This window comes from Sus scrofa, chromosome 14 (assembly GCF_054392235.1).
Source record: "Sus scrofa isolate SSC_HxYL_T2T_F1_AM1 chromosome 14, Sscrofa_HxYL_maternal_Yorkshire_Landrace_v2.0, whole genome shotgun sequence".
Lineage (NCBI taxonomy): Eukaryota > Metazoa > Chordata > Mammalia > Artiodactyla > Suidae > Sus > Sus scrofa.
The window spans coordinates 155,395,525-155,412,368 of NC_139396.1; the positions used below are offsets into that span (position 1 = coordinate 155,395,525).

The 16,844-nt window shown below is 47.5% G+C and overlaps 1 long non-coding RNA gene across 3 annotated transcripts in view; it reads left to right on the forward strand.

The window, feature by feature from the left end:
* LOC146397117 (uncharacterized) overlaps positions 1 to 16,844 on the forward strand; it is a 32,063-nt gene that overhangs the window by 11,676 nt on the left and 3,543 nt on the right. Inside the window, exon 3 of one of the 3 annotated variants that reach the window (XR_014827107.1) lies at positions 8,773 to 8,939. The exons of the other annotated variants lie outside the window; for them this stretch is intronic. This is a non-coding gene — a long non-coding RNA (uncharacterized LOC146397117). The remainder of the gene's footprint in view (positions 1 to 8,772; positions 8,940 to 16,844) is intronic. 3 annotated transcript variants of the gene reach the window in all.

Here is a 16,844-nt window from a genome sequence, read left to right on the forward strand (position 1 = left end):
TCATCTCAAGGCTTGACTGGGGCTAAAGAATTCACCTCCAAGTTAGCTCACGTGCCTGCCTGGGCAGTTAGTGCTGGCTGCTGGCAGGAGGCTCAGCTCCTCACCACATGGACCTCTCCATAGGGCTGCCCGGGTATCCTCACAGCATGGTGGCCGCTTCCAAAGAGAGCGAGGTGAGAGCAGTGACTTTCCTGACAGCCTCCGAGGTCACACGGCTATTCTGCAATGAATTCCTGGTCTCAGAGGGCAGCCTCTTTCATACGGGAGGGGCCGTGCAAAGATGAAATACCCAGAGGCAAGGATCATTGGGGGCCATCTGGAAGGCTGGCAACCGCACCTGAAAGAGAGTGGCCGTGTCTGCCTGACCGGCTCCTCGGGAGGATCAGGGGGGGTTTTGTGCAGGAAAGGGCTCGGAGAAGCGGAGGGGGGGCAAGTGCTGTCGAGGCTGGGGGCTCAGGCTCAGGGCAGGACCGGATGAGACGTGCTGGCACGGCAAAGCACACTTGTGATTTCTGAGACTTAATGTGAAAGAGAGAATGTAAATGAGTTCATTAAATGTTGAAAAGATATTTTGGGTAGTGTGCCGAAGATATTTTTTATTAAAATTAATTTCACTTGTTTCTTTTCATTTGGTAATGTGGCTACGAGAAAATTTTAAATGACCTACGGAGCTGGCATTTTATTGAGTCGGATAGCGCTGGCCGAGGCCATGAGCCCGGGACTTCCTCCTAGAACTGCCCGAGGGCTCAGTGAGCCGCCGAGTGAGTGCTGTGAACACCGTACACACCCACGGAATGTTGAGTCGGCCACCTGGGTGAGGGAATACGAGGATCTTGGGAGTCAGACAAACCTGGATTCAAATCCTGGCTGAATTCCCTGGGTCCAACACCTCTCTGACCAGAGATGCCACATCTGTAGAATGGGTCTGCCCATCTCTGCTTAGCTCATTTTGCTCAATTCAGATGAAAATGGAAATGAGGTGTGACCTTGTGCTGATGGAGGGGGGAGGGTTCATTATGCAGGTTCTTCTCATAAAAGCACGTTGTCCTCAGGCTAGAAGCATGGAAGGGGCTCAGTGGCGGGGGTTGGAGCTAAGGTGTGGCAGATGCGTGGGCAGGCCTGCACCTGCACCACCAGCCACGTGCTGGCTGTTTTGTTGAGGTGGCTCTGGATCTTCCAATTTTCCTCTTCTGCTTCTGGGTCCCGAGGCCTTATCTTGATTCCCTGATGGAAGCAGCGGCTACCTTCTGGGGAGTGAGACTAGCTCAGCCTGCCCAGCACGGTCCCATCCTCTTAGCCCATCCTGGGTAGCAGCTTGGAGAAGATGCTCCCGACAGGGGAAACTGGTCCCAGGGCGTGGAGCAGGGGCGCGTCAGAGGGGAGGGGCCTCTCCTCTCCTCCTCCCCTGGGAACTAGCTCTGAGCTCCACACCCTGCCTCTGTTCCCAGAGGGGCTGGAGACAAAAGGGAGACATGTTTGCTGTTATCAAGACACAAAATCCTTACACTTAATTAAAACATGCCATGGCAACCAGCGTGATGCTGGTAGCTGGGCTTGGAGTGGCCGTTGCCTCTGAGGGTGATGCCCACGTGCCGTCTCTTTGTTCGGGGAGAGGCATCTGTGCTGTGCCTTTTGTGAGCATGGCCTTTGTCTGCAGCACCAGGGGCGGAAACTTGGGGCCTCTGTGGGGCTGGTGCCCTGGCCTCTAGGCCAGGAAGCCGGGCAATCCAGATCAGATTTGCCCCTTCTACATCAGCTGAGGGCGGCACTGGGGAGAGAGGTGTGACGAGGTGCAGTCCCCATACTTGGGATGCTGCTGGCTGGGACACACACAGCTAGATTGCTGCTGGTCGGGGGATAAAGTCTTTGGTAGGGTGTGGAGGCGAGCAGCGGGGCATGGAATCAGAGATGGCTTCCTGGAGGAGAGGTCACCTCAGAAGTCAGTGGTGCTGAGAAGAGTGAGTCCAGGGGAGGGAGTGGCCAAGTCCCAGTGTGGAGGTGAGAGAGAGCATGGTGTCTAGGGACTGATGCTGGTCTGTGCTCCTGGACCATGAAGTGCCAGGAGGAAGTTGTGGGGACTGTGGCTGAGAGGCGTGGATATTCCTTGGGGTGGGCAACAGGGAGCCACAGAAGTTTGCTAAATAGATCAGAGTCAGGTCAGAGGCTGCTGAGCTGCGTTGTGCTGGAGAAACTCAGACTGCCTCTCTCCCTGTAAGGTTCAGCTTGTGCTGTGGTCACAGGGAGTCCTGATAGGGAGAGTGGGTGACCTCAGAGAATTCCGATTCCTGTTGCGGAAGGACGCTGCAAAGTGTGAGCCCAATGCAAGGCCACTGGGCATCCAGGGGCTAGAGTGGTCTTGGAGTCAGGAGTCAGACAACTGTGTGATTGCGGGCAAATCACTTAATCCCTCTGAGCCTTGGGTTTCTTTCTTTTTTTTTTTTTTTTTGTCTTTTTGCCTTTTCAAGGGCCAGTCCTGCTGCATATGGAGGTTCCCAGACTAGGGGTCCAATAGGAGCTGTAACCTCCGGCCTACGCCAGAGCCACAGCAACGCGGGATCCAAGCCGCGTCTGCAACCTACACCACAGCTCACAGCAACATTGGATCCTTAACCCACTGAGCAAGGGCAGGGATCGAACCTGCAACCTCATGGTTCCTAGAAGGATTCGTTAACCACTGAGCCACGACGGGAACTCCGGGTTTCTCATTTTTACACAAGGAGAGGATAAAATCATTTACGTCAAGCATGTAGCAAGTGCTTGCTGCACAGATCTTCGAATCCTGATGCCTGTTGCTTCCAGTTCAAAGTGACACGCAAGTGAACTAAGCCCAATGCAGCTCACTTATGGCTGAGCTCATCAACTTCAGATTTCTCCAGGATTCTGAAGACTTTCGGGCTGGCTGTGGAGAGCGAGGGACCACTTTAGGTACCAGTCCCTTCTTTATCGGTGGTAGAGGACCCTCCAGAATGCAAGGATAGGGTGGGCCTTTCCTTGACGGCAGCCAGCCTAGTGCCCATCCCCCGGAACGGGAGTGTCTGCATCTCGGGATGAGAGGCCCCAGGGCGTCTGCTTCCTCGGTGGGCTTCAGGTACTGAGAGTGAAGGTGGTCTTGACCCAGCAGTGCCTCCAGCGGTTGTCAGGAGATGCCAGGCTGGTGGCGGCAGCGTTGACGGTAGCCAAGAGAGTCCTTAGACTTGGATTTAAGAGCTCGAAGTGTGAGGTCACATACAGCTGCCTTAATACCCTAAATTAAAGCTCTTTTTAAAGGTTTCTTTTGTGTTCCAGATGCTTCTCTGTGGCCTTGAGTTGCTGCATAGAGAACAGAGCCTCTTGGATTGTGTGTCTCGGGCTTTGGGCTAGGCATGAGACGGCACAGCCTGGCATGGGCCAGGGTGGGGAGCCCAGAGACATCATTTTGGGGGCTTCTTTGCCCAGAGACAGAGTCCATCTCAGTACAAAGGCTATTGCTTGGGTTGAGTAAATTTCCAGGGTCTTTTAAAAGCCCTAAATACGGAAGCTCTGATTTAAGAGCCTCACAGTCAGTGATTTTTTTTTTTTTTAGGTCCTTTATAAAGCACGAGCCCCTCCCCTCCCATCTGTCTTCTCCAGGCCAGGCTCGAGAGGAGGAACTGGCTTTCTTTAAATAAATAAGGGCTGCTGCATCCGATTCAGATGGAAGGCCGTTTAAGGACCCTTGCGATCCCCTAGTTCTCTTGTGAGATTCAGGGCTTTGGAATGAATTAAAACACAGAAGGCAAGAAGCCTGGAAGGGAGAAATGATGGTTCCCGCTGGTTCCTCCCCGCACCCGCGGTGCCCGTGGCAATCTGCCCCACGGGGAGCCCCAGTCTCTGAGAGGGAAATGGACCAATTCAGGGCCGGTTAGAAATTGGGCTCATATATCAGCCATTAGGGAACTTTACTCGATGAGAAAATGAGAACTTTTTGTAGTTGCTGAAAGAGAGCACCATTCCTAATTTGACCTCTTCGTGGCCGTGGGAGATGGGCACTTTATCTGAAACTCAAGCGCACAGAAAAAGAGGAAAAAGAAAGTGGTTGGCGTGAGGAGGGGAAGCCAGGCTGCATCCTGTTCCCCTGAGGTCCCTGGAGCAAGTTCCAAGGATGTGACAGGGTCCTCGGTGGCCCCATCTCACGGTGCTGATGGGTGGAGGCGCTGATGGAGAATGTGCTCCAAGGTGCTGTGTCCTGAAGGTTATCATGTTAAGTGAGGCGTAAGCCAGACAAAGGCAAATATCATGTGATGTCCCTTATATGTAAAATCTAAAAAAAGGTACCAATGAACTTGTTTACAAAGTAAAAATAGACTCACAGACATAGAAAACAAACTCAAGGTTACCAAAGGGGAGAGGGGAGGAACAAATTAGGAGTTTGGAATTAAAATACACACACCACTATATATAAAATAGAAAACCAGCAAGGACCTACTGTATAGCCCAGGGAACTATACTCAATATTCTCTAAAAACATATAAGGGAAAAGAATCTGAGAAAGAATGGATATATGTATATATATAACTGAATCATTTTCTGTACCTTTGAAACTAACACAGTAGAGTAAATCAACTGTATTTCAATAAAATTAAAAAAAAATCTGATGAAACTAACACAGTAGGGTAAATCAACTGTATTTCAATAAAATTTAAAAAAAAACCTGAAAAAAACAGACTTCGTGTACATTGGACAAAACCACAAGGCGGTTTGGTACTTGTGGCAAATGACTTTTACAATCAAGGTGTGAAAGATGCAGTTTTGCAGTAACCAAAACAAAGCCCAAGAATAGGAGGGAAAGAGGGGTTGGAGGGGGCCAGAGTGTGGGGTGGGGTTGCTTCCGAGAAGAATTTGAAAAAAAAAAAAAAAGAAGAGACTGTGAATGGCATTTGCAATCCTGAGACTTTGGGACACAGGGTAGGACGTCGACGTTAATAGAAGGCCTGCCCCAAACGGCTTGGAGGACCAGGAGCCGCACGAGTGAAATTCTCATCTCGAAAATGATGCTCTTTGAGAGTCGTGTGGAGACAATCACTACATCACACTCAGAAGTGTCCGTGAGGGGCGAGGACAGGCCCTGCCTGGATCTCCAGCCTGCTCCCTTATGATCAAACAGAAAGTCACTTTTAGCAGCCTGGTCCTGTGTAGTAGGTGTGTAGGGGTAGCTCACCATGGCTTTAATTTGAATTTCTTGATTACAAATCTTGATTACAAAAGAGGTGGATTTCCTCCATGTGAAAGGTCTTAGTCCTCTACTCTTTAAAGTATATTGGCTTTTTTGTCTTTTGTCTTTTTTGTTTTTAGGGCTGTACCCGTGGCATACCGAGATTTCCAGGCTAGGGGTCGAATTGGACCTGTAGCTGCCGGCCTACACCACAGCCACAGCAATGCCAGATCTGAGCTGTGTCTGTGACCTACATCACAGCTCACGGCAACGCCGGATCCTTAACCCTCTGAGCAAGGCCAGGGATGGAACCTGCAACCTCATAGTTCCGAGTTGGATTTGCTTCTGCTGCGCCATGATGGGAACTCCAATACTTGCCTTTTTGAGTTTATCAAACTGATTTCTGAGACTTCCCCATATATTCCAGATCTGAGCCTTTGCTGGTTTTTAAGGGCTGCATATTTTTTTCCTGCTCTGCTGACTTCCTCCCCCCCACCCCATCTTAATAGTATGTTTTGATCAACAGAAGGTTTTTAATTTTAATGCGGTCAATTACATCAGCTTTTTTCTTTATGGTTAATATTTTCTGTCTTGTTTTATAATTTTCCCCCACAGAGATAGTCTTCTATATGATTTTGCCTTCTGCACTGAGGTCTGCCATCTGCTTAGGTTGGTTTTCGAGTGGTGGTGTGAGGTAGAAGTTCAATTACATTTTTTCCGTGTTGATACCAAATTGTCCCAGCTATTTTTATTATCCTTTTCCATTGCTTTACATGGCTACCTTTATGAAAAACCCCATGTCTATATAAGCACAAATTTGTTTCTTGGTTTTGTATTCTGTTCCATTGGTCTGTTTGTGCCTCCTAAAGACAGTAGCATACGGCTGTAACAGTTTCGGAAGAATTTTTATTTTCCGCTCTGAAGACCTGGCAGGACAAGCTCTCTTCCCCTTGTTCTGCTCGAGGGTTTCATGGCTGATCTTGGTTGGCCCTTTGCTCTTCTACATACATTTTAGAATTATCTTCCAATTTATACAAAATATCTCCTGAGGGTGTGCCATTGTGGCTCAGTAGGTTCAGAACCCAACATAGTGTCCGTGAGGATGTGGGTTCGATCCCTGGCCTCGTTCAATGAGTTAAGGATCCGGCATTTCTGCAAGCTGCAGCATAGGTCACAGATGCGGCTCAGATCCAGTGTTGCTGTGGCAGGGGTGTAGGTAGGCGTCAGCTGCAGCTCTGATTTGACCCCTAGCCTGGGAGCTTCCATGTGCTGCAGATACAGTTGTAAAAAGAAAAAAAAAAAACCAAAAAATATCTCCTGAGAGTTTGCTTTGGGATTACCTTGAATCTATAAATTATTTTGGAAGAGAACTGATATTTTTACAATATTGAGTCTTTAAACCCATCAGCATGATGTATTACTCTGTTTACTTATGTTTCTTTGATTTTTTAATAGGTACATAATTTTCTCTATGACTTGAGTATCTTTTCTAGATTACTATTTTTGATGCTATTGAAAATTGTCTCATTAAATAATTTATTTGTATATAAAAACACAATTACTTTATATATATTGATTTTTAAAAATTATGTAACCCTGCCAATTTCCCTTAGGTATAATTATCTAAGGATTATTTTAGATTTTTAAAATGTAAACAATAATATCCACAAATAATGACAGTTTGGTGTCTTACTTTTTGATATTTACACTATTTTTTTTTTTTTTTTGGTCTTACTGCTCCGGCTAGGATCTCTATTAAAATTTTGAATAGAAATGGTGATAATAGACATTGTTGTCTTATTTGTGATCTTAAAATGCATCATTTTCCCAATTAGTATAGTGTTTGGTGGAGATGTATATCCTTTATCAGTTTAAGGAAGCTTCCCTCTATTTCTGGTATTTCTGACTTACTACACCCCCTTTTATTTTTTCATCATGTAGGGACAATGAATTTTATTAAATGTTTCTTATGTGTCTATGAAAAAAAAATCACTTAATTTTTCTGTTTCAATCTGTGAATGTGGTAAAATGCATTCCCTGATTTCTCTAATGTTAAACCAACCTTGAATTCCTGGTATAAATTCAACTTAGTTATAATATGAAATTCTTTTCCTATCTTGATAGATTTAGCCTGTTAAAATGTTTAGAATTTTTACATCTATAAGAATGAGAGAGATTTATATGTATTTTTTCCTTCATTATACTGTTTTTGTGTCAAAATCATGTTAGCATAATGAGTTGGAGTATGGAGCAACTTTTTTTTTTTTTTTTGTCTTTTTAGGGCCACACCCACAGCATGTGGAAGTTCTCAGGCTAGGGATTAAATCAGAGCTGCAGCTGCTGGCCTACACCACAGCCACAGCAATGCAGGATCCAAGGCTCATCTGCGACCTATGCCACAGCTCATGGCAATGCCGGATCCTTAACCCACTGAGTGAGGCCAGGGATTCAATCTGCATCCTCATGGATACTAGTAGGGTTTGTTACTGCTTCGCTACAAGGAGAACTCCCAGGAGCAAGTATGTTTTAATTGCAGTAATGTGGCCAGGACACTACTGTTTGTATCAGATACCACACTGCCACCACTGCTTTTGAGTTCTAAATTTCTCCTGTATTTCCTCATCTGTTCTATGTTCAAAGTCCTGGGTGGAAGAGTCTGATTGGCTGAGCAGGCTGCCCAGGGGTGGGGAGAAGAAGGCTCTGGTTCCCTTACCTTTTGTGGTAAGAGAGGGTATACTGCTTATGGAGACTGGGTGGAGGCTGTATACTAGACAGTTTGTTTCTCCTTCCCTTTCCCCCCCGCAAAAAAAACGCAAGTATCCTTAAGGATAACCCTGTACTTATACTTATTAAAGATGGAGAACACTGAGTGCACCAAAGGACAGAGAAGGAAACGTAGTTACAGTTGTTTGGATAGTCACACTGTTCTGCATTTCAGATATGCTGAAATTCTTAGGAGTGAATGGAGGTGGGCATTCTAAGGGCTTGAAAGTCTGCAAGATTTAACCTAGTTTAACTCAACATCACCTCTGTACACATTAAAGCATTGGTGAGTTTGAGGGCTTAAGTGATAAATACAAAAACACCATGCACAGTATCCAGCATATAACATATGCTCAATAATTTCTTGTTTTGAATCTAAAACTTGCCTAATCAGTTCCAATTACAGTGGTCCTTTTAAATGTTATAGAGAAGATCATGCCTGCTTGCTTCTTGCCTTTCCAGGTTGGCTGGTCAGTGGAACCATAACAGAAAATGCCACCCCTCTTGTGTCCATAGTCACTGGTCCCAGGATGCCCTGGAGAATTCAGTCTTCCTTGAGGGTCTTGCTGTCATAATCCAGTTAGATATCTGTTCACGGGCATATTCAAGGTTGGGTGTAGGTTTTTGCTTCCCCCGCCCCCTTAACTCTATACAACTGCTGTTGATTCCCAGAAATTTTGTGACTTTCATGGTCTCAATAGGACAATATTTTCAGAATATAGTGGGTCCTGGATTCTATATCTGGTACGTAACTAAGAGCTTTAAGTCCTAAATCCTTTAAGAGAATTGCGTTATTATTGTTGTTTCTCCAGATTACTCTTCTGCTTACCCATTGTTAGGACCCTCTGCTGCTCTGAGCCTCTCTTGAAGCCCTGGAGATGTCTTTGCAGTTTGTCTCTGTTAACAAATTGGACATCACAGCGCCCCCTTGGCACATGGAGTGTCACTGTTTCTCTGTATTAATCAATCATCAAGGGATGGCAAGTTGCCCATCCTGAATATTCAGGTGAGCCCCACAGAGTGTCCTGCTTTAGAGAAATGCCAGTGTATCTCGATTCCTAGATTTTGTTAGCTAATGTTGACAGAAGGTATCTTAAAGCTAAAAGGTTAAAGAGTTTTTGTTTGTGAATCCTAAGTTTTCTGCGTATTTATTTAATTCTTTCGGTCTCTTTGCTGCTTGCTCATGGGATTGTAAAGACTGCAAAGCCCAGTGCCTATAATGAGACAGGCAGGCGATACACGATTGAACATTGTCTTTTAAAATCCTTTAATTTTTTCTTTTTATTACAAAAGTTACCTGTTCTTTATAGAAAATTCAAATAACATACAAGCATCTGAAATGACGTGTGGCTGTCTTCTTGCCTTCTGCTCTAGTCCTACTCTTCAAGGATTGCTCTTTCAACAGTTTGATGTAAATTAGTCTAGACGTTAAAAATGCGAATATAAGCTTCTTGCGTGTCTGCATGTATACACACACACTGCATATGTTATGCTGAGATTTTTTTTTTCCTTCCTGAATAGTGGAATCATTCCATCAGTAATGTTTTTCAGTTCACTTTGTTTGGATTCCCTCCAATGTAGCATGATAGGATAACATTTCAGTTACTATACATTTTTTTCTGGTTCTTCAATGGCTGTGTAATAGTCTATTTAGCCAATCCCATTGTTTCGCCATAGCAAATGATGCTGCAGCCAGCTCTGAGGACAGCTGCCCTTGCACAGCTGTGTGAGTGTCCCTGTGGCATAGATCTCTAGAATAAGATAGGGCCTTTTAATTAAAGCCCCCTGCAGGGACCCAAGCCTTAGATGGCTGTCCCATAAATATTGGTTGATGACAATACTATGTTGTCATATTAATTAGAACAGGAAGAGACCCATTAGGGCAACAAATGCACATTCATAGGGCAAGCTGGTTCTATGGAAGGAGGCTGTAACACTTAATAGTTCCATCTTTGAAAAGACAAACTACGTTAAATGTAGTAGGTAGCAAGTCGCCTGTGTATCGGTGTGTAAAACCATCCCCAGGGAGTGTCAGCTTGACAGAATGCATAAAGATGCTGTATTAGAGATAAAACAGGGAATATTTACCCAGCATAGTTACCGGGAAAATATACAATCTGATCCAGATAGAGACTTTTACTGTATAAATTATTGTGGCCTCTACTTCAATCACAAACAGCCTTCGAGTTGGGCAATTGCCTGATAAAAAAAAAAAAAAGAGAAGAGAACAGGTTCCAATTGTGTGCAATGAGCTTCAAAAACAGGCAACTTGGTTCTGATAGAACAATTTAAACCGGCCGTCTCCTTATCTGATGTGGACATCATTTTTCAGAGGGGCAACCAGCTCAAATTAAATAGTTTTCCCGCAGACAGTCTGTCTGTCTTCTTTTTTTAAATCCCTTTCCTTTGCCAGGCGGGGTGCTGCAGGCCTCTGCTAATTTAAGAAGATTGGTCTGGGCAACGCCCAAGTGAGATGAATAGCAACAACTTTAACAGGGAAAAAATGAGTGATATTTTAAAAAATGGTCACAAAGGATGGTCAGAGGCTGATTTGACACAGGAGCCTCGATTCCTGCCTGGCTGATTGCCTCAGAAACCCCTGGAAACCCTAGGCTTTATTTGCAAATGATCTCCATTGCGGACCAAAGGGTTCAACAGGAAAAGTAATGAGCAAAATTGATGAGTTAGCTTGAGCCAAATAGGGCCATCGCACTGCAGTGAGAAGAGGTTCCCTGGCCCCAGGACCATTTTGATCCAGTTGCCATGGGGGAGGCAGGCTGCCCATCTCCCAGGCTTCCCCCTGCCCTCCTCTGCTCCTCCCGCAGCAACTGTAGCTTTGGGCCGGGGAGCTTCGGCTCTGAGGAAGAGGGGGGTCCTCCTAGTGTTAGTGTGTGTGTGCTGGGGGAGTGCCAAGAGCCGGGTCATGCATTTAGTAACCTTGAGGACATCTAAGGAAGACATTTGTTTTTTTCTTTTTTGGACTGGCTGCATAACGCCACAGCTCAAAGCCTGTCCTGAAATTGTTTTTCCTCTCAGCTTACAAATGTACATGTGTGTAATTTAAGAAAATTTTATTTTGAAATAATTGCAAACGTGAAGAAAGAACTTCCAAGTACCCAGTCACCTAGATGCACCTGTTGATGCCATTTACCACTCGGGCTTTCTTTTTCTTTTTCTTTTTTTTTTAAATTTTTTGTCTTTTTGCTATTTCTTTGGGCCACTCCCGCAGCATATGGAGGTTCCCAGGCTAGGGGTCGAATTGGAGCTGTAGCCACTGGCCTACGCCAGAGCCACAGCAACGCGGGATCCGAGCCGTGTCTGCAACCTACACCACAGCTCAGGGCAACGCTGGATCATTAACCCACTGAGCAAGGGCAGGGACCGAACCCGCAACCTCATGGTTCCTAGTCGGATTCGTTAACCACTGCGCCACGACGGGAACTCCCTTTTTCTTTTTTTTTTTTTCTTTCAGGGCCCCACCCGTGGCACATGGAAATTCCTGGGCTTGGGGTTGCATTGGAGCTGCGGCGGTGGGCCTACGCCGCAGCCACAGCCCCTGCATCTATGGCCTACACCACAGGTCATGGCAACACCAGATCCTTACCCCACTGAGGGAGGCCAGGGATGGAACCTGCGACCTCATGGATCCTAGTGGGGTTCGTTTCCCCTGGGCCACAATGGGAACCCCGCACATTGGCTTTATTTCTATAATTCCTTTTTTCACCCATAGATCCTTTAGTGCGTGTTCTCTGAGAACCACATGTTCTCTTCTCTTCCACAACCACAGTAAGATCATCAGCATCAGGGGATGGAACACTGATACATGCAGGCTCTTATCTGACCCACAGTTCATATTTGAATTACGACACTTCTGGGAGTTCCCGCTGTGGCTCAGAGAGAATGAACCTGAATAGTATCCATGAGGATTCGTGTTCGATCCCTGGCCTTGCTCAGTCAGTTAAGGATTCATTGTTGACATGAGCCGTGGTGTGGGTTGCAGACACAGCTGGGATCCAGCATGGATGTGGCTGTGGTATAGGCTGGCAGGTGCAGCTCCAATTTTTTTGACCCCTAGCCTGGGAACTTCCATATGCCGCAGGCGTAGCCCTAACAAAAGCAAACAAAACAAAACTACAATTCCCCAATAATGACCTTTGTAGTTTTTCCCTGCCCTCCTCACCTCTGCTTGCCCACCTTGGATCCATGAGTCAATCAAAGATCATGCATCACACGTATTGTCCTATCTTTTTAAACTCCTTTGATCTGGGATGGTTCTTCAGTCTTTCTTAGTCTTTTATGAACTTGGCATGTTTGAATCACATAGGCCAGTTGCATTTGGAAGAATGGCCCTCAATTTGGGTTTGTCTGATGCTTCTTCGTGATTAGATTCAAGCTGTTTTTGGCAGGACCCCTCAGATACTGCCTTCTCGGGACATTGTGTCTGGAGGCACATGATTTGGTCCATTACAGGTGATGTTGGCTTGGGGTACTTAGTAAGGGGGTGCCTGCCACTATTACGTTACTCTTTTTCCCTTAGTAATTAGTAAATGATCGTAGTCTTGCAAATATCCTGTTCCCCATCAAACTTTCACCCAATGGTTTTAGCATCTGTTGGTGATTCTCACATATTAAAAAAAAAAATGAGTGGGACACTTAAGCTGGATTTTTAGGGGTGCAGGCATTGGGTGAAAGAGTGTGCGTCTGAGTAGCTAGAGTGGTTCCAGCCAGACCAGAGCTAATCTGAGCGACTTGGAACTCACCGTACTTTTCCCTGCCATAGGCTGGACGTTCTTCTCCCACTGGGCCCCAGTTCTGTGTTGGGGGTGTGCTCTGGGGTGAGGAGCAGGACGGGGATGAGGCTCTGTCCCCTTCCTTCTCCCTCCTTCCTGACCACCCATGCTTGATCTCCACCCCGTTCTCCTCCGCCTGCTGGTCCCCCAGTGGGGGTCAGTGGTGGGCCAGGTGCTGGGGGATGAAGCTGCAGAAAAATTCAGAGATGTTCCCAGGTCACCACCAGAGAGGACAGGGCCTCCCTGTGGTCCTTCAGCTGGAGTGTCCATCTGTAACTTGAGCACAGCCCCAGAAGAGGCCTTTAGAGCTGGGCATCCTATGGGCGGAAGCTACCTCTGCCCTCTCCTGGGGGTGTGGCCCCGAGGGCAGGTGACTTCCCCTCTGAGCCTTAGTTTCCTCATCTGTAAACTGGGAGAATCCCATCCCCACCTAAGACGGCTGCTGGAAGGCTGAAATGCCCTCAGGGATGTAAAGCATTTGGCAGAATGTCTGCTGTCTAGGTATTAGCTGTCGCCATCATATTATCAAAACCACTGTAAGGAAGAGTGTTCGGGAATTGTGGGGCTCCATAACACGGAGGTCGTAGGGAGCTGTTCTGTTGAGGGACTCAGGGCTGCCTTAACACCGAGCGGGTCAGCTAACAGCCCGTTGAGTGTGTGTTTCCAGCCTTAGAGACAGCCACGCAGCTCTCTCTTCCAGGACAACCAACCCGCAGGACAGGCTGGGAGAAAGGGGTGTTGATGCCAGCTGCACAAGGGGAAGTGTCTGCAATTCACAGTCACGCCACTTCCTGTGGGACCTCGTGGGGAAGGAGAAGCAGGAATTGGAGGGTGTGGTGTCCGAGGCCGCCGTCTTTTCCTCTTGTCCCTCCCTCTCACCTCCTGGCCGTGCATGGCTCGCCCATCACCCTAGAAGTTGCCCTGTCCCCATTGTTGGCAGGCTCAGGGACCAAGGCTAACACATCCCAGCTTCAGTTCTAGAGTCCATCCCAAGGCCAATGGCGCCTGGTTGAGGTGAAGTTAAGTGATCTCAGCAGGGCAGCCGGGGCCCCTCCCCTTGGGTTGGGAGAAGTAGCTCGCATGGAAGAGGTTTTTCAATGAGTCTGAAGGATCCGTCTTCCAGTTACCGATTGCTGTATAGGACGCAACCCCCAAACCTAGTAGCTTAAAACAACAGCCCTTCATTATTTCCCATGATCCTCTAGGTTGAGGATTTGGACAGTGGGATCGGCCTGCCTCTCTTCCATGATGTCTGCTGGGGCTGGAACAGCCATATGGCTTCTTTACTCACGTGTCTGGTGGCTCAGCTGGAAAGGCTCTGGGACTTGGGGCTGCAAGCGCTCCCCTGGGGTCCTGTGTCAGGGGCTCGCTGTCGGCTGGGTTCGTTTCTCCTCAGTGGTCTCAGGCCCTTCTCTCTCCCCAAGGGCTTCGCCATGTGGTCTCAGCATGTAGTATCTCCTGCAGGTACCTGGACTCCTTACATGGCAATGCAGGCTCCCAAGAGCTTCAAAGCAGAAGCTTCCAAACTGTCTGTAGGCTTGAGCTCAGGGGAGGTGACTCCACAGAGGCCTGGCTACCTCGGTGTGGTTCTTGGGTCACCCAAGGGCTCCACCACAGAAGACACTCAGGTTGACTTTATTATTTAATTACCTGCTCCAAGAAGTTGTATACATACTAAGTACATCATATTTAGCTAAGCTCCTTGACCTGGAGATCGGCACCAATCAGCAGCCTTGTTTTTTTTCCCCTTTTTTCTTTTTAGGGCCACGCCCGCGGCATATGGAGGTTCCCAGGCTGGGGGCTGAATCAGGGCTGCAGCTGCCAGCTTACACCACAGCCACAGCAACGCTGGATCCTTAACCCACCGAGCAAGGCCAGGGATTGAACGCGCATCCTCATGGATACTGGTCTAGTTCTTAACCCACTGAGCCACAACAGGAACGCCCTTGTTCTGAGCTCAGAAGGCAGAGCCCCACCTTGAAGTGACACTGAGTTACTTACGTCGGCCCCTCCTGAACTCGCCTAGGCCTTCGCATCCTAAATGGCCTCCCACTGCCAATGCGTCTTTGTTATCATCTCCCCACTACCTCACTGCCAGGCTAATCTTTTGAAAATGGTGCTTTTGTTGTGTCACTCTCCTGCCCTAACGCTTTCAATGATTTCCTTTTATCTACCAAGAGAATCTAAAATCCTGACCTGGTATGCAATGCGTTCCATAGTCTGGCCCGGCCAACTGCTCCAAAGTGATGGCCCATTGTGCTCCAACTCAAGATCAGTCTTCTAGCCGCTGCAGTTTCTTCTTAGCCCTCCTTCTGGCTCTGCCTCTTTGCTCCCCTCCCTCCCATCGTGCCCTTACCTGCAATGTTCTTTCTGTCTCACCTGCAGTCACATCAGCCCTTCCCATAAGACAGCAGTTCCTTCCTGCCACCCCAGGCCACAAGGATCTCACCTTTTAGAATCCCTTCAAGGGAATCCCTGGATTTTAGCATAATTATATTTGGTTTGGGAGTAAGGGGACATTTAGGAGTGAACTATGCAGTGTCACCCTCGCCTGAGAGTAGGCATCCCTTCTGGGACAGAAAGAGATGGGCAGCCTAATTAAACCCACGTGCCCTGGAGCTGGATGAGCAGGACTGAGGCTGGGCTTTGTCAGTTACCAGCCACATCCTTGGTTTTCTCTTTTGAAACTGGGATGCTATCAGTACATCCTTAGAAGAGAAAATGAGTCTAAGCCTGTCAAGCACTTAGCAAAGAACTTGGAAGGAGGTAAACGCCCAAGCTCAGGCCATTGTCTTCATCCCTTTGTCATCCACCTGCAGCCCCTACTTGAGGAAGATGAGTCTGTCTTCTATTTTGGAAACGGTTATTCCTTAGTTGGGTAGCCTGAAGTTTTAGAAAGTTCTTCCTTTATGGAAATGCACTTCATCTCTCTCTGTCATTGGTTCTTGCTCGGTCCATTTGGAATCTGGACAGTCTCTTTCCTGAAAGACAGTCTCTTAAATATCAAAGGCAGTTATTATGTTCCCATGACTTTGCTTCTGTAGGTACAGCTCCTGTTTCTGTTCCCAATTCTGCAAATGAACGGTTCTGAGGTCCTTGGTCTTTGGTCTGGGCAAAACCTGGGCCAGAACAGACTGTCCTCCCTCCCCTACTGCTTGTCCCTTTGGGATTTACAGCTTACGGATCTTTCTTTGGCCGCCAGAAGGACACATCAATACACTAGATGTCCTTTGATGACCCCCTCCCTCGAAGGCAGTATCAGCTGTAGAATACAACTCAAAGGACCCAGGCCCTCTAACCCTCTGCGGGTTCTAATCCTGCTTTTTGTAGCACGTTACATCATTGGCACATGACACACCCAAATCATGTTAGCATATGCTTTGTGGAATATCCTTTCTGAACTATGTTGAATATCCAGTCCTTGTCTTTCTCCCCATTGCCTTGGGTCCCCAGGAGGCTGTCCTGTGTTAATTGCATCCAAGGGGCTCCTTCTGACTTCTGCAGGGCTCCATGGGGAGCCTTGGCCAGAGAGTGGAGGGTGGGAGGAGAGAGAGCTCCACTCTTGCAAGGTCACCGGGGCTGACCTTATCCCTCTATAGTCTCCACCAGTGCAGGAGCAGTGGCCCCATTGCTAGTAGCCCCCTGGGGACTGTGCAGCTCCCATGGCTTCCTACACCCTGCTCATACCTTGCTAAGGAGTCCCTTCACTGAACTCTCTGCAAATCATCCCAAAGTCAGTGTGCTAGGTGTTTCCTGCTGTACCCTCACTGAAGACGCTGCTGTGGGATGCTCTGTGTATCCCGTGTGAGATCCCGATGGATAGATTCCTCTCTTAATTTGGTACCAAGATAAAAATGCATCATCTTGGGAGTTCCCATCGTGGCTCAGCGGTAACAAAACTGACTGGTATCCATGAGGACGTGGGTTTGATCCCTGGCCTCAATCAGTGGGTTAAGGATCCGGCATTACCGTGAGCTGCCATGTAGGTCTCAGATGCGGCTCAGATCCCAAGTTGCTGTGTAGGTCTCAGACTTGGCTTGGATCCTAAGTTGCTGTGGCTATGGTGTAGGCCAGCAGTCGGTAGCTCTGATTTGACCCCAAGCCTGGGAACTTCCTTATGC